Source organism: Glycine soja, unplaced genomic scaffold (assembly GCF_004193775.1).
Source record: "Glycine soja cultivar W05 unplaced genomic scaffold, ASM419377v2 tig00105793_1_pilon, whole genome shotgun sequence".
Classification (NCBI taxonomy): domain Eukaryota; kingdom Viridiplantae; phylum Streptophyta; class Magnoliopsida; order Fabales; family Fabaceae; genus Glycine; species Glycine soja.
The window spans coordinates 19,319-38,314 of NW_021144580.1; the positions used below are offsets into that span (position 1 = coordinate 19,319).

The 18,996-nt window shown below is 38.8% G+C and overlaps 1 pseudogene; it reads left to right on the forward strand.

Moving 5' to 3' along the window:
- LOC114404712 overlaps positions 1 to 14,976 on the forward strand; it is a 32,900-nt pseudogene extending 17,924 nt beyond the window's left edge.
- Positions 14,977 to 18,996: the final 4,020 nt, after the last annotated feature.

The window sequence follows — 18,996 nt, forward strand, 5'->3', positions numbered from 1 at the left end:
GAAGCACTGAGTGTGGATATTACGTGATGCACTGGATGTCAATTATAATCGTAGGAAGTTTCAAGAATAATTGGGAAACAATAATTATTTATTTCAAAAATTTGATTTTGTTATGATTGGTATTATATTATTAACTTATGTTTTATCTGAAAGTTAGAAATGAAACTTAGGATGTTAGGCAAATTTGTAATTTTAGTTTACTTAGTTTACTAGCTTGCTTTAAATTTTTTACAATCCATGTCTCCTTTTAACATTGAACATTTTTTATTCATAGTTATTAATAAATTTGTCATGGAGTTTTTCTACTAAAAACTGTTTCAAAATATAATTCAAATTATATATGTTATGCTGTGTGGTATGACTTAAAATTTGCAGGTTAATTTTTGGGATTATTGAAAAAATAGACAGTATATTAAAAATAATTCCTAATAACAACATCGGTTTTTTAAAAACCCGATGTTAAAACGTTAACTGATGTTAAATAACCGATGTTAACAATAATACTTTCAACGTTGGTACTTTCAACATCGGTTAGTAACCGATGTTAAAAGCTTACTTTCTAGTAGTGATTACTGAAAGTTAGCTTACATTGTTTACTGTACATTTTTACAAAACAACTTACACACAATCTAAATCAACATCTTGAGGAATATGAAGACTTTGGGAGGACTGGATGACATCGACTATGCCGACCTCATCAACAAAGTTCTTTTGGAATACTAAGTCTTCCATGTCTTCAAAGGAATGGATGATGACTCCTAGCAGTCCATTATCAACAAGGGCAGCTTCATCACTAGATAACAACACTTCAGTGTTGTAAACCTGAAGGTAATGAAGGTTGACATCAAGAGGAACATACTTATTCCTCTAGTGAACTAGGATGACATTCAGCAAAAGAGGTAGAAGAAACTGGCCAAGGCTATTGCTAATAAAGACAAGGCTTTGGAAACTTTTGGCCTTGCTATAAACGTTAAAAGGATCCTTAGGGAGCAGAAGGGAAAGGTCCAAACCAAAAAGCCTGCCCATCAACAAAAGGAGGAGGAAAAAATTGTTATAGAGGAGCAACAGATGAAAAAGAAACATGAAGTGCCCAGACCCTCTCTTCCAGTGTAGACTCAGAATTCTACTAAGGTTTGGGTCACAAAGATTTTGAATGAACATTAAGGATTTCAATTTCTCTACATTCTACAGCCACTTGAATACAAATGCATGAGATTAGGGAGAGACAACATGGATAGATGGAGCCTACACAAGCTTTCACAAGAACCAAGATTTACTCTTTCAAGTTTTTCTGTATTTGATAAGTCTAGGATCTCAAATTAAGTCTTGGAAGCAATAAAGATCAATTGCCATTCAACATGGAAGGTTTTGTAACAGAAAAAATACATCAGAATACTAAAAAATCATTAAATTCTTACTCGTTACTTTTTTTGAAAAGAGAAACCTAAGCATACAAAAAGCACATCATCCTAGCCACTAGGTGTGGCTTTTGTGAATGAGCTACCGGTTACCACTTAGAACTCTCTGTCGTACTTTAGACACCAAAATAAAAATGTATTATGTATAGCCCCTTTATACTTAACAAAAATACCACACCACGACTAAGGTTAGTGTCTGGTCTTAGTTGAAAATTGTAAAGAAACACACTATTAAATTGTCAAGGGTGGGAAACATTCATATTAAACAAAAATAATCAATCCACAATAAGTCTATAACCAAATTTGTATTCCTATAAAGAGGAAAAAATTAGAAGAAGAAATAGACAAGTGTTCTGCTTTTTTATTCTTTAATTTGAACATAAAAAGAAAAGCAAATGTGTGCATATTTGACTTGGTTGCGTCTTGATTGAAGTGGTATCTTTTTTAATCTTTAATTAAGACCAAGAAAGGTTGTTATCTCTTTATATTGTAGTGCTACTCTGGAGTTGCTAGCTTAGGAAAGTCTGACAAAGAAATTAAGAAGTAAAAGACATGCAGAAGTTTGCTACACATAGTCCCAATCAGCATAAGCATGCATCGATGATACTATATTATATAAAAAAAGGAAGATATGCTAAACCAACCTGGATATAATCAAGTACATCAACTGTTCCAACCCGTGATCCTCCTTCTTGTTGAAATGATTATCCACTAATAAATTTTTTCCTGAAATAAGAACACCTCAAAACATCCGTGTTAAACTGAATGTTGTTAATTTGATGCAGCAATCAAAATAGTTGACAGTGGTCTTCCCGTAATATTAGCTCAAAGATATCGATTCACAGCTCTAAATTTAAAAATTTAGAAGCAGGGGCTTACAACATTGATCATTTGGTATGAATGGATTTAAAGGAATAACTTCACTCATGACTAAGGCTTATAAAAAAAGTTCAGCACAAGTTCAAAATTAACAACACAAAAGTAGAATTGTAGTTACGATATACCCCTTAATGTATTATCTACTCCTTTCTCCTGTTTGAAGCAATATTTTCATTGAAACTAATGGCTCCTTGACAAATCTTTTATTAATCATGCATGGAACCTAAATTATAAGGGTTGGACATGAATTATCTCTAGACCCTAGGCGACAACAAGGAGAGAGAAAGACACGTGACCTACACTCCATGCCTTTCTCTTTCCTTGTCGTTACACCGTGCAAATGGAGATTAGGGGGTTCAGTTAGTTTATTTTAGAGAATAAGTATCTTTTTCTTTTACTAATTTTCTGATATATGTATATATAATTTTATGATATATCTACACAAAATGAGAAAAGACTTTGTAAATTCTAAATTAGTAAAACCCAAAAATGAATAAAAAAAGACTAAAACTAGATAGTTGGATCACACTATAGAAGTTATGTTACGACACATCATGTTGTTTCATGAATTCTGAAATGTACAAAGCAAAGCAACACTACATCAGTAAAGGCAAATTGTTGTTTCCAAAAGGGATAAACCTGATCCATCATTCCCACTTAACAGATAAGCCTAGCATATTTAGTAATAAGCCTAATTTGATCCATCCATTCGTTATTTGTTCGTTTCTATAGTATATAATTTTTTTATGTCCATAGTATATACTCTCTTTTTTATGGCCAAAGTATTTGTTAGAGTTGAGACATAAATAATCCTCATCCAAAATTATACTTCACATGACATTAATAAATCAAGGGGTAATAGTGGTAGCTAAAAATAGTAGTATGATTTGTTAATAGGTCAATGCAAAAAATTCATTCTCGGTCATATATATTAGAAAAATGAAGAAACAACAATGGAAGAGAAGGTAAAGCAAAAAAATTAATGGAGGTTTAAGGAGCACCTACTTGAAGCTCTTGTGCTCTGATACCACTTGATGGAAGTTTGCTTGTGGGGCTTCTATGGAGGCTGGATCTTTGAGCTTCGATGAGGTCCTTTAATGGTGATTTTCCACCATAGAGATGCAGCGGAAGACAAAGGAGAAGAGGTGAGAGGAGGCGCCATCCATTAAGGAATAAGCCATGGAAGAAGGAGCTTCACCACCAAGATGAGCCTTGGATAAGAAGCTTGGAGAGGATGCTTCAATGGAGGAAAAGAAAGAGGGAGAGAAAGAGAGAGGGGGGAGTACAAAATTGAAGGAATAAAAGTGGTAGAGAAGTGGAACTTTGAAGTATGTCTCACAAGACTCTCATTCATCAAAGTTACAACAAGTGTTACACATGCTTCTATTTATAGACTAGGTAGCTTCCTTGAGAAGCTTTCTTGAGAAAACTTCCTTGAGAAGCTTCTTTGAGAAAACTTCCTTGAGAAGCTAGAGCTTAGCTACACACACCCCTCTCATAACTAACTCACCTCCTTGAGAAGCTTCCTTAAGAAGATTCCTAAAGAAGCTAGAGCTTAGCTACACATACCTCTCTAATAGCTAAGCTCACCTCCTTGAGATGAGAAGCTAGAACTTAGCAACACACCCCCTATAATAGCTAAGCTCACCCCCATGACAAAAAAACATGAAAATACAAAAAAAAAGTCCTTACTACAAAGACTACTCAAAATGCCCCGAAATACAAGGCTAAAACCCTATACTACTAGAATGGCCAAAATACAAGGCCCAAACGAAGGAAAAACCTATTCTAATATTTACAAAGATAAGCGTGTTCATACTTAGCCCATGGGCTCGAAATCTACCCTAAGGCTCATGAGAACCCTGGGGCCTACCCTTGGATCTCTAGCCCAATCTACTTGGAGTCTTCTACCCAATGCCCTTGCGGGATAGGATTGCATCACGAATTCCTTCACACCCAAAATGGAAATAATGCAAACATACCCACAATAATACATAACTTTTTCAATTGCTCTTTTATTTTTGAAATCAATCTCACAACTTACAACCTTATAGAGGGGTTCTAAGCCTACACCAACACATAGTGGTGTAGTTTCAACTTTTAAACATTTGCTAACAATGAACATAAAAAAAGGTGAAATTGTACAAATTGACATTATTTTTTTATTTTCACTGTTAACAAAATTAACTAAATATTGAGATACATTCATAAACCGCGCAACACCTGGGTAAACATCTAGTTATTAACTAAATATAGAGATACACTTGATTGTAAATGGAATCACTACTAGAAAATAGGCTTTTAAAATCGGTTAATTATTAATGACTTTTAAAATCGATGTTGTTTTCTGCTCGACAACATTTGTTTCTAGAAGAATCGATGTTGTCGTACATTCACAACATTGATTTTTCTAAAAACCAATGTTGTTTTTTTGCAATTTTATTTTAATATCTTGTTTGTTTTTTAAATTACCCGAAACTTAAAAATTGAAAAACATAACTAGTCCACATAGTTTTTAGGCAATTCAAATTTAGCCCAAAATAATTGAATAATTAGTATCAGATAAAAGAAATGTTTAAAATAATGAAAACAATAATGTCAATACACACTACTAGAAAAAATGCTTTTAACATCATTTATTTTGGGCATTTAACATCGGTTTTGAACCAAGGTTAAAAGTATTAATGTTAGCATCGGTTATAAAAAAAATTGATGTTAAAAAAAACCGATGTTGTAAAGTAAGAAATAAACCAGAAAAGGTAAAATATGCAAAAACAAACCGATGTTGTGTCAAAAATAACATTGGATTTAGTGAGCTATCCTAGTGAGTTTGATTTCATATAAATAATTCATATATACAAGTCAATATCATCTTTAAATGCAAGAAAAACCTTCACCTAGTGGTGTACCACAATAGAGTCTTCGATCATTATGTGGTCCACATCTAGTCCTAGTGAGACATCCTCATTGGCATACTTGTGGAGAATATGCCTCAAACAAAGACATGCACAAATACTTATTGTCATATTACACTAGACACAAACCCGCGTGTTGCGCGGGTTGATAAATAATTAAAGAAATATTTATATAAATTATTTGTTTGATAAATTAAATTTTAAAATATAATTGTGAATTATATTTTATATTATTTTTTTGTTAAAGGAGACAAAAAAATTATGTATAAATTAAGATATTTTTTATTTATCAATATATTTAGAAGGGAATATTCTAAAATTGGAGGCTGGCCACTCAACAAAAATTGATTAACCTGAAGATAAAAGTAAGCATTATGTATAAATTTGATAAGAGCAATATTAAAATAAAGTGAAATTGACATAATAAAGCAATCTAAGAAATATATTTAATGAAATAAAAAATAGTCAACCATAATGGTAAAAAACATAAAAATGATGTAAATAAACACCAAAAATTGTTCATTTAAATAGACCTTTTGTATTTATTTCCTTTTTCCGGTGACTTGTTTTTGAATTTGTTTTTCTTTGGTGTGATCCATTTTAAACTTAAAAGTAAGATTAACTCTTCATCAAAGGATGTCAGACCAACTTGTTTATTCGTCTTTCTCCTTAATGGACTTTCAAAGATTGAATAAACTTCATTTGATGATGAAGATGCATCTTTTGACTTATTGGATGCTTGTAGCTTTGAGCTTTTACTTATCACAAATTGTTTTTTCAGACCAACTTGTTTTTTCACACTTAGTGGATGAAAGTGCCTTTGTAAAAGGTATTTAATATGGGGTATGTTAGCCTTATTTTCATTTCGGGTGTGAAGGAGTTCAAATGCTTTTGTGTTTAGAATTTGTTACACATCTCAATCGAAAATTGTGAATGTTGCTACATTGGTGTCATCATATACTTTCAATTTTATCTTGAACCAAACAAGATTTCAAAGTTTTTAATATTTATTTAATTATGTTATAAAAAATAATTCATTATATACAAAACATTAAACCTTGTTGGGTACTTGGATGATTGTCTGCATTCTCTGCAAGTGTATTGATTTCCCACTTTTGTAACTTTCTTTTACCATCTCTCACATGAAACATAATTCAAAATTCAACCGAACCATCGATCTCATTGATTGTTGCACGAATTGTGAACACATTATCCTGTTATTTTATATATGTTAAAACTAAGAAAAAATAAAGTATTATTGAATATTATGAACATGAAGGTCATGATAGGGTTGCATACATGTGATTTTGATACCCATCTCATGGACATTATATCTTGCAAAGATCTTCTATTTTTTTACATTCTCTTGTCAAGATCAATGTTGGTAGAATTTGGAGAAGATAGTTCTTTTATTTAATGTTGCTCCATTTTTTATACAAAGTAGTTATTTAATATGAAATTTATAATTTTTTAGCTACATCAATCAAAGAATTAGAATGAACTAACAATTTTGTTTGTTGAATGTTACAAAATGTGTAATAAAATAAAATAAAAGAAGGAAGTTCATTTTACTCTATTTGAACTTTACAAAATCAGGATTGTCTAGATTGATATTGATCCTTGTACTTGAAGTTGAGTTGATTGAATACTCATCTAAAAAATATTATTAAAATATAATTGTTAGTAAATTAAAATTACTATAGTAAATAAAATATAATAAAATTATTGTAAGCAGAAAGTATGATATAGACTACATTGAATTAAAATTATTTATTTATTAAATAAGTTTAATTGAAAATAATACTTAGGAAAGTAAAGAAACATCTAGAATAAATAAATAAATATCAAATTAAATAAACATGCAAATATAAAAATAAAGAGATAGGAAATTATGGATCAATTTTTATTTAAGTGTTATTTAGAGATTATATATATATATATATATATATATATATATATATATATATATATATATATATATATATATATATATATATATATATATATATATATATATATATATAATTAGTCTTAGTTTCACTTTGGTTATTAATCAATTGATCTAAGGAAATTTCTAAAGAAAAACGTCCGATTGATTTTTTTTATTATTTTATTATTATTTTTCAAGATATTTTGATTATTTTATTATTTATTTTGCTTTTTTTTAGTTTAACTGAGGTTACAGCGTGAACGATCGGTTAGATTTTGTTTTAAAAGTGATTAAATGATATTACAACACAAATGATAGGTTGAAATTCATTTTATCATTTATTAGGTGAGAAAACGACTTAAATAAACGGTAAAAGCGCGATAAAGACGAAAGAAAAGAAAACCGAAAATGAACGAAATAAAGATGAAAGCCAAAAAAACAAGAAATGAATTGAAAGTCTCGGATTCAAAAACTTACCAGTTGAAGAACAAAGAACGAACGAAGAACGGATGAAGAACGGTGAAGAACAACAGAAAACCTTCACGGATTCGCTCACGGAAACATCTCGGAAGCATTACGGAAGCACCTCGGCTTGGATTTTCTTCACGGAAATAATTTTTTCCACCAAAAACAGATGAAATACATAGCTAGGGGGCTGAGGGATCCTTAGAACAACCCCCTTCAGACTATTTATAGGAAAAAGGGGGAGGAGGTTGCCGCCCAGCTCGCCCAAGCGAGCTGGGTTACTTCCTCCATAAGCAATCCAGCTTTGAAAAATACTCTGGAAGACCCACTTGAAAATTTCAAAATTGTTATTCGCACCCCCCATTTTGATATGTTCACCCCCCTTCTTTCGTAATTTACGGAAAAGTTATGAAAGCCTAGAGGACTTGATTTTTTTTTCTTTTTTCTCTTCCTTCTCACCCATATTAAGTGAAATATGCTTATTTAGGGTTATGGGAATTTTACGAAAGCATTACGGGTGTCTTGGAAGCCCATTTTTTAACAAAACAGGGGAGGTGGTTGCCACCTAGCTCGCCCAGGTGAGCTCAGCTAGCCTAGGCAAGCTAGGGTGCTTCCACCTTAAGCAAGAAAATGCCCAGAAACCTCTAGAAGGGCCCAAATTTGAAAATTACTATTTGCACCCCCATTTTACTAAATACACCCCCTTGCCCCTTTTTTGCTGATTCTTTTTTCGTAACGTTACGGAACCTCACGAATTACGTAACGATACTTGTTTTCTTTTTGTAGTTTCACGAAACTTTACGGATTACGCAACCATCCCCTCTTCGGCTTCTAGAATGTTACAAAACTTTACGGATTGCGCAATAATGTTCTTTCAACTCCCGACATGTTGCGGAACTTCACGGATTGCCTAACGATGGGCGTCAAGTACCTCAAAGTGATCAAGCGAAGGTCGTATCCCAACAAACAGATGGTCCCCAGATGAAATTAGGGTATGACAACACGTGTATTAATTGTTTCTATGTTCCCATCTTTTTGGCTGGTTGTCCTTATTAAATAAAGTTGCTTGATTTTTGCATTGGATTACTTCTGTTTTGTCGTCTAAAAGTTGTGAAAACATGTTAATCAACTTCAGTTTGAGCAATGATTGTTGTTGATCCTCAACAATTTGGGCTAAAACCCCAGTGTAGTAAACACTGTGGTGTATCAAGGAGAAGTAGCAGAATATGAACGAAAGGAAGGGAACATGGGGAATTCACATTAAGTTCTACTGAGAGAGACACATAATGAGAGGTAGCCAAGCTTCAAATATTTGAAGTTCTAGCTAGTACACTTGAATTATTATCTTTTTTCTTAAGCTCCTTTACCTCTGCCTGGTAGTGGCTGGGGTTGAGTAGGCTTATGTGACAGGGCAGCAGAGATTGGGAAGTTAATTTATGGTTTTGGGTTGCAGATGAGTGATTTCAGTGATAAGCTAATGATAAAGTTTATGTGGGGATGTAACTGTGTTTAGATGTTTTGAAGGTATTTCTATATTAAAGGTTAACATTCATAAGACCTAAACCTTGCCGACAAGATGAAAATGGTTATGGGGAGGCAAACTTGCAGAAAGAATTTTAAGTGTCATGATTTGTTGGCTCTAGCTATCTGCTTGGAGCCAACTATGTAATTGGATTTTTGAATGTTACTATTATTCATCAATTAGTTACCATTGTCTGCAACGTTTTCAGTTTAGAGTGGAGGCATGCAGACAAGCATGTGAGTATGACTATGTACTATGTAGTGCATATATAGGTCATGGGAGAAAAGCCTATTGGCAAATGACTGAATTGATCTTTCTCCCAAAAGAAATGACAGGAATACACTCTTTTAAGCACACTCCTTCTCCGCATCTTCTGTTGGTCAAAGAAAAGGCATGAGTGGAATCTTAATAATAAAGGCACTCTCTAAATGATAATGTTCTTCTTCTTTCTATGATAGTACATGATAATGGTAGAGGACGTAGCTACTTGTTACAATATAACTACCGTGGTACTTCAGTCAAGGGAAATTCGATAAAGTAATAGCAGTAAAATTGTGCACATCTGATTAAGTGGAGTCTTTGTTTTTTACAGTGTGGGAAGCGTGTTAAGTACACACTTCTCCCCCAACATTTTCACATCAAAGAACCAAAGTAACTAAAAGCAACAAATAATTGCTTCCTAGAATATATGTATTATTTTTCCTTTAAAATAAGACTTTCATCATGTATGGTTATTAGTATTAGAGTAAATTACTCTAACATGTCTTTAAAAAAGATTATAACCATGAGTTTTTGTGAAATTATATATTTTTTTTTTACATTTATACTAATTTTCTTAATTATTTAAAAAATTGTCATACCCTAATTTCGTCCGGGGACTATTGCTTGATGGCATGCAACCTTTGATTGACCGCTTCGAACTACTTGGCACCTTTTGTTGCACAATATGTGAAGTCCCGAGATGCACCGAAAATCAAAAGGAAGCGTGGTTACGCCATCCGTGAAATTCCGTAATTTGACGGAAACCAAAAGGAAGTATTGCTACACAATCCGTGAGTTTCCGTAACTTTTTTGAAAGCTAAAATACATGATCCGTAAGGTTCCGTAACCTTACGGAAAGAAAATAAGTGTCGTTACGAAATTCGTAAAGTTTCGTAACGTTACGGAAAAAGAATCACCAAAAAAGTAAAGGAGAGTGTATTTAGTAAAAAAGGGGGTGTAAATAGCAACCAAGCCCACTTGGGCCTTCTAGATTCTTCCTCCAGAAGCAACCTGGCTCGCCAGGGCGAGCTGAGCTCGCCTGGGCGAGCTGGGTGGCAAGCTCCTCCCCTATTTTGCTATAAATAGGGGGAGGAATGAAGAAGGAAGGGGTTCAACCTTCTTGGCAATTCGTATTCTCTTGAAATTGCTGAGGAAAATTGTTTCCGTGAAGAAAATCCAAGCCAAGGCGCTTCCGTAACGTTTCTGTGGGTAATTACGCGAAGATTTTCAACCGTTCTTCGACATTCATCATTCGTTCTTCGTTTTTCTTCGGTCTTCAACCGGTAAGTACCCCAAACCGAGCTTTTCAATTCATTCTATGTACTCGTGGTGGTCCCCATTTGTTTCGTGTACTTTTATTTCTCGTTTCATTTACTTTCCGTACCCTCTTTTGACGTGCTTAAGTCATTTATTTAAGTCATTTCTCGCCTAATCAAAAAATAAAATAAATTTTCACCGATCATTTGATTTGTAATATTCGTTAATTTCTGTTAAAATGAAATCCAACCGTTCGGTCGTGCCGTAATCACGTTGGAAATCAAAAAAGAGGTAAAATAATAATATAATAATCAAAAAATACCTTTTAGTAAAATAAAGCAAAAAAAATCAATCGGACGTTTCTCTTTGGGATTTCTCTTTCTTAATTGAATTGACTAATAACTAAAGTGAAACTAAGGCGAAAATCAACCCGCAAAGTCAAGCTTGTCCACAAAAAATCATTAAAAAAGGATTTGAAAGTTTATTATCTCAATTTTTCTTACAAAGTAAATGGATCATTTTTAAGGTCCAACGCCTTAAAATGATCACCTTCCAAGTAAAAAGAATCGCTTGATTCACCCTTAAAGAAGAACTACGTAGGTCTGATTTCCTCTTCGATGGAGGGCACGTAGGAGCAAGAGCCCCACTTTTGTCGACCTCAAAAAATAAATAGAAATAAAAGTTAAGGTAACACAATTTCCACAATTCTAAAAAATAAGGCTGTTGTCCTTTGAGACAAACGTGAGAGGTGCTAATACCTTCCTCAAACGTAAATACAACTCCCGAACTTGGAATTTTCTTTTTGACCGGTTTCCTTCGGTTTTTCCGACGTTTTCCACAAATAAACATTGGTGGTGACTCCGCGCATGTTTCCTCCCTTGGAAAGTGCACCCGTGACCCTCACCTCGCTCGCCCGCAAACGGGCATGTTGCGACAGTTGGCGACTCCACTAGGGACTGTTTTTGTGAGTTATGCCTATTTTAGGAAATTGTGGAATTGTGAAACTTTGTGTGTGCATTTTTGAACTGTGTAAATATAATAACTGCTATCTTTTCCGCATTTTTACACTGCATTCTAAGCACCCACGGGTTTGAGTAAAAAAGGGGCCCTATACCCGGGTTCATGGGAATCTAAGGAGTGGAGGTGAATCTATGATCATGCTAGGTCTCCGACTTGCTTGATAATAGTGAAACCTCATCTAGAGCTTTCTCTCTTTATAATATGTTGTCGCCGGTATTCCATACCGCCACAATATTATTATATTGAGTGATGATACCTCTAGAAAACGGCCATGTGAGTTATGAATTGTTGGGAGTAGTTATTAGAGACCCCTAGATATTGTCCTATAGGTTCCCAAATAGGGGCATGGAGCGAACACGCTCCATGCCATTTGTTCTCATGCATTTTTCTTCGAATAGCACGTAAATTATAGTTTTGCTAGTGATATTTTGTTTCTCTAGAGCAATACATCACTTTTTAATACACATGTTGAGGTGCCATAATGCCTAAAACGTAGTATTAAAAAGATGGATCTTTTTGGTCTCGTATATGTAAATTACCCCTTTGTTGTGTTTTCTTCCCGTTTCATGCATGCGCATTGCATCATTCATATCGGAGTCTTGATCCACCCCTTTTTTAGGTAAATGATGGGGACAAATCAAAACGGAAAAAGATTTTATCAAGTCAAGATTAAGGTTCTAGATTTCACCAGCCTCAAGGAGTTGGGACGATTGATGGGACCTCTCCAAAGGCAAGCCTTCCGCAAAGTGTATGGAAATATTTTAGATTTGACCGTAGCGGAGGTATTTACGGAAGCTGTTGTATCCCTCGCCCAATACTATGACCAGCCGTTGAGATGCTTCACGTTTGGGGACTTCCAAATGGTACCGACTATTGAAGAGTTTGAGGAGATATTAGGATGCCCTCTTGGGGGAAGAAAACCGTATCTTTTCTCCAGGTTTCTTCCCTCCTTGAGTAAGATTGCAGCTGTGGTCGGAGATTCGGCAAGAGAGTTGGATCGCATGAAGCAAACTCGAAACGGCGTAGTGGGCCTACCGCGAAAATACTTGGAAGGCAAGGGAAGGGATATGGCAAGTCAAGAGAAGTGGGTCCCGTTTGCAGATATACTAGCTTTGCTGATCTTTGGGGTTGTCCTCTTTCCGAACGTGGACGGTTTGGTGGACCTAGCCGCAATTGATGCTTTCCTTGCATATCACCATAGCAAGGAAAGCCCAGTGGTGGCTATCTTGGTGGACTTATTCGATACATTTGACCGAAGGTGCGAGAAGAACAGCGCACGGATCGTCTGCTGCTTGCCCGCTCTTTGTGTGTGGTTGGTTTCGCACCTATTCCAACAAGACATAAGACACCCGTGTCCGCTTCAAAGTTATCGCTCGTGCGTCGAAAAAAGAAGAGTTGATTGGGACCAACACTTGGCTGGGATAGGAGGCAGCATAATTAATTGGTTTCCTTGATGTATGGAAGGAAATGAGGGAGTTCTCTTCTCATGTGGGGACTACCCTAATGTTCCGTTGATAGGGACGAGGGGTTGTATTAACTATAATCCCGCACTTACCATAAGACAGCTAGGGTACCCCATGAGGGGAGCGCCAATGGAAGAGAACCTCTCGCCTTTCCTTGTGAGAGATTTCGGCGCGCAAAGTCTCGAGGTTGTACAAAGAGTCCACAAGGCGTGGAGAAGTCCGTTGAGGAAAGATAAAGAACTTAGGGGCATCCGTAATGGCGTCATCGGTGGTTATCATGAATGGCTAAGAGCTCATACGCGAGGGTTAGATTGGCTCTCCAAGTTGAAATTTATCGATGAGGAGAACTTCGAAGCTCCGAAGGAAGATGAAGAAGTCCAAGCTATAAAATTAGAGCTAGGGAAGGCAAGACTCGCCAAAGAAAAATTCAAGACAGCCGCTACAAACATCCAGAAAGAGTGCATCGAGTTACGAGAGGAAAACGCGGCCACTGCAAGAGCCCTTGAACAAGAAACCAAAAGGGCCCGCAAGGAGGAACATGGCCGAGATAAATTACGAGGAGCTTTGTGGGGCAGCAACAAAGAGCTCAAGCTCTGGAGAGAGGAAAGGGACCAGTCACGGGTGCATGGCATGATCTTAAAGGAAGAGTTAGCTGCTTGCTCTAGATCCAAAAGGAGTTTGGCTCAACACTTGGAAGCCACGGAGCAAAGCATGCTAGCTATCATAGGGCAATACAAGGAAGAGTTAAACCAGTCGTTGACCCATGAACAAAAGCTAGTAGAGGACTTCGCACAAGCGTACGCCGAGAAGGAAGCAAGGGGGAGGGTGATTGATGCATTGCATCAAGAAGTGACCATGTGGATGGATAGGTTCGCCTTGACCTTGAATGGAAGTCAAGACCTCCCACGACTATTAGCGAAAGCCAAGGCCATCGCTGAAGTGTGTACAGCCCCTGAGGAAATTCACGGGCTAATCAACTACTGTCAACACATGATAGATTTGATGGCCCATATAATTAGAAACCGTTAGGTTCTGTTGTAACACTTTTGTATGATCTTGGCTAGATAAAAGCTTTGTTCCTTTTTATAAAACGAGAAGTTCTGAAACTCATCACGTTATCTAAAAATCTTGAGGTGGATCCAAGTGCTCCGATCATTCATTAGCATATTCATGTTTTGGTGGCATACTCACCATTGTTTGTTTCTTTAGGGAACTCACAATAACTAAGAAAGCGCAGAGGCACCCCTATAACACTCAATCCAGAAAAATGGATAATGAAGAGGGAGTGCAAGAACAGATGAAGGCCGACCTACCGGCCTTAAAAGATCAAATGGCTTCTATCACGGAGGCCATGCTAAAGCTTCAGAAAACTATAGAGGATAATGCCACGGCGACCGCCTCCAATACAGCTAGGGAAGCGGAACCGGTGCTACAGCCCGCAATAAACTTAGGCCGAGATAGAAACACGACGGTGTTCGGTCGGAGGTATAGTCCTCAAGCTTACCCTTATGGCTTGCCTCCAGACTTCACTCCCCGTACCGCTCCAGATGATTTGAACCAAGCCCCTACCTTCGAGGGGCAACTCCCTCCTTATGCCGATTATCCCCTGCAAGAAGACGATGAAGAAGATGCCCGTCTAGGCCCTCTACTACCCCTCAAGGATCCGGCCCCCCATGAATTGCCCCAACCAAACATAGTCCGCCATGTCCCGTCTCCACCCGCACCCGTTAAAGAATCTGTTCCCTTTGCAAAAGATAAGGGAAAGATTGATTTACCTGAAGAGAGGCTGAGGGCGGTAGAAGGCCTCGGCAACTACCCATTCTCGAATTTGGCGGATCTGTGTCTGGTACCTGACATCGTCATCCCTCCCAAGTTCAAAGTACCAGATTTTGATAAATACAAAGGGACGACATGTCCAAAAGGACATCTTCGGATGTATTGCCGAAAGATGAGGGCATATTCTACGGACGAAAAGCTGTTGATGCATTTCTTTCAAGACAGCTTAGCCAGAGCAGCGGTGGCATGCTATACCAATCTGGAAGCTTCTTAGGTCCGGTCATGGAAAGACTTGGCAACTGCCTTCATTAGGCAGTACCCATACAACACGGATATGGCTCCTGATCGGAACCAGCTTCAGAGCATGACCAAGCGAGAACATGAGTCCATTAAAGAATATGCCCAAAGGTGAAGAGACCTTGCAGCCCAAGTCGTCCCGCCCATGACTGAGAGGGAGATGATCACAATTATGGTAGATACGTTGCCTACGTTCTACTATGAGAAGCTGATCGGGTACATGCCAGCTAACTTTGCGGACCTCGTCTTCGCCGGAGAAAGGATCGAGTCCAGGCTGAGAAAAGGCAAGTTTGAATATGCCTCCAACATGGCCCCCAACAACAACAGAAGAGCCCCAGTGGTCGGCACGAGGAAAAAAAGAAGGAGATACCCACGCGGTCACCACCGCCCCAACATGGATGAAAGCACCCCAAAATATCCAAAACTCATACCAGCCCAACCCCCCGAACTTTTCAATCCGAGTTGGGAGCTCCCTCCCAACTCAAGTAAAAGGACCACCCACAATAGAAAGAATGCCTGCCCAACACACAGCTCCAGCCACACCCCGGCCAGCCAATAATACAAGTCCTAGCGCGAGCTATAATAATGCACGGTGCACCCCCCCCCCTCGAGAGATGATTTCTCTCCTATTCCCATGGCATACTCCGAGTTGTGGCCTTCATTATTGGAAAATCATTTGGTGGTGGCCATACCCGGGAAGGTCTTCCAGCCACCATACCCCAAGGGGTACAACTCGGATGCCAAGTGTGCATACCATAGTGGAGCCCCCGGACATAACATTGACTCCTGCCTGCTGTTCAAATATAAGGTGCAACACCTAATTAATGTCGGTTGGCCATCATTCCAAGAGGAGGGCCCCAATGTTAAAACCAACCCACTAGCCAGTCATGGAGGGGCTAGCGTAAATGCCATTGAAGAGCATGGCCCGTCAGGGGCAAAGAGATTAGAAGATGTGGCTACATCTAGACGCTTCATCTACCAGTCGCTGCAAGCGGCATGCATGGTCTCCCGCGGCGGAGACGAAAGGGACGAATGTTTGTTTCACCTCGGGGAGTCACACGACATGGAAACCTGTCCCGCGGTGGAAGAATTGCTTCAGCGGCTCATGGACTGGGGGCAGCTCGAAGTGTCCAAAGGAGGGAGGGAAGAACCATAGATTTGCATGCAATCGGAAGAAAAGAAGGTTCCCCCAACCCCCAAAGCCCTAGTAATATGTTTCACTAGGAAAGGGACCGGCTCCACACCCATGTACCCCCGGACAGCGCCTAAGCCGACATCGTTTGCATATCAAAGCAATAAGGCCATTCCGTGGAAGTATACCCCTCCCGCTTTGGGAGAAAGAGTTGCAATCGAAGTTGACTCCTTGTCAGCCAAGGTGACCAACATCACCGGCCTCAGTGGCGTAACCCGCAGTGGCCGGGTGTTCGCTCCCCCTCACTCGATGGAATTGCCATCCAAGGGGAAAGCACCCATGGGCCAAGAGCCCACAGACATAGCCACCCCCTCAAAAGAAGTAGATCCTTCGGTGGTAAAGGGAGCTGAGAAGAAAGATGGTCTTCAAGGAAAGACAGTGACTTTGGAAGAGGCTCATGAGTTCCTTCCTCTCATCCAACAAAGCGAGTTTAAAGTAGTTGAGCAACTGAATAAAACTCCGGTGAGAATCTCTTTGCTCGAATTGCTCATAAACTCTGAGCCTCATCATGCACTGTTGATAAAAGTCCTCAACGAAGCCCACGTAGCACACGACATCTCAGTTGAGGCTTTTGAAGGCATTGTTAATCATATAACCACCAATAATTATATCGCGTTTATGGAAGAAGAGATTCCCATTGAGGAGAGAGGGCACAACAAGGCTCTACATGTGTCAGTCAGATGTATGGACCATGTCGTCGCGAAGGTACTCATTGACAATGGTTCAAGTTTAAATGTGATGCCAAAGACCACCTTGGAGAAGCTTCCTTTTAGTGCGTCACGTTTAAAACCAAGTTCAATGGTGGTTCGAGCCTTCGACGGTAGTCGGCGGGAAGGGATGGGGGAAATCGACATCCCCATTTAGATAGGCCCCCACACTTGCAATGTGGTTTTTCAAGTGATGGACATAAATCCTGCCTACAGCTGCCTCTTGGGAAGACCTTGGATTCATGCGTTGGGAGTGGTCCCTTCGACGCTTCACTAGAAATTGAAGTTCGCGGTTGGTGGTCTTTTGGTGATAGTATCAGGCGAAGAGGATATGTTGGTGAGCTGCCCCTCCTCTGCACCATATGTAGAAGCAGCGGTAGAATCTTTGGAAACAGCTTTCCAATCCTTCGAGGTGGTGAGTTGTGCCTCTGTGGAAACGAGCCCGTTGCTACCTTCTCTCTCCAATGCGGCCATAATGGTGGCACGGGTGATGCTCAAGCACGGATATGAGCCCGGAATGGGTCTGGGCAAGGACGGCCTCGGGAATGCCAACATGGTCGATATTAGAGGAAACCCATACAAATATGGGTTGGGGTATGAACCCGGGATGCTAGGAAGGAGAAATGCGCCGTCAAGATTCCGGGCGGATAGTGATGGCCCAACCATGTTAGCCAGTGTTTCACCAGTGCCGGAATAATGTCCAAGGAAGAGGTGGCAGCAGTAGGAGAGGAGTTCCCTGAAGACCCGCCAAATTTCGTGCAACCATGCCATCCCGATTCCCAAGTGGCGCGTGATAAGCCAGTCAGAGGTCTATACCGCTGATTCAATGTAATTAGAGGCTATAGATTCCTTTCTCTTTTGTTTTGTGAAACCTACCTTATTAAATAAACAAAGAGATCTTGTTTCATCTGTTCTTGCAGTTCCATCTTTTCTCATATCATTTTGCATGTTTTTGTTTCTTTTGTCTTGATTGTTATAGATATGAGGGTCGATTCTTTGAGGATCCTAACAACGAGGGTTTGACAATTGATTTCGATCGAGATGTAAGCCAAACGATGAACGAAGAAGAGGAAGAGGACGCCCTCTCACCAGAGTTGGAGAGGTTGATCGCTCAGGAAGAACGCGAAATGAAGCCTCACCAAGAGGAAACCGAACTGGTAAACTTAGGGACCGGAGAGGGAAAGAAAGAAGTAAAAGTAGGAACCAGTATGACCGCACCTATCTGCCAAGGCTTGAAAACCCTTCTTGAAGAATATCAAGACGTCTTTGCATGGTCCTACCAAGACATGCCCGGTCTGGACTCCGACATTGTGCAGCATAAGTTGCCATTGAATCCTGGGTCTTCCCCGGTTAAGCAAAAGCTACGAAGGATGAGACCCAAAATGTCTTTAAAAATCAAAGAAGAAGTGAGAAAGCAGTTCGATGCAGGTTTCTTAGTTGTAGCTCGATACCCAGAGTGGGTGGCCAACATTGTCCCGGTCCCGAAAAAGGATGGCAAGGTGCGAATGTGTGTAGACTATCGGGACTTAAACCGAGCCAGTCCTAAAGACAATTTTCCCCTGCCACACATTGATATATTGGTAGATAATACAGCCAAGTTCGCCCTTTTCTCTTTTATGGATGGTTTCTCAGGGTATAATTAGATAAAGATGGCACCCGAAGATGTGGAGAAGACTACTTTCCTCACCTTATGGGGAACGTTCTGCTATAAAGTGATGGCCTTCGGGCTGAAAAATGCTAGGGCAACCTATCAGCGTGCCAGGGTAGCGTTGTTCCATGACATGATGCATAAGGAGATAGAGGTCTACGTAGATGACACGATTGGCAAATCTTGAACTGAGGACGAACACCTCGTCAATCTGCGTAAGCTGTTTGGAAGGTTGCGGAAATACCA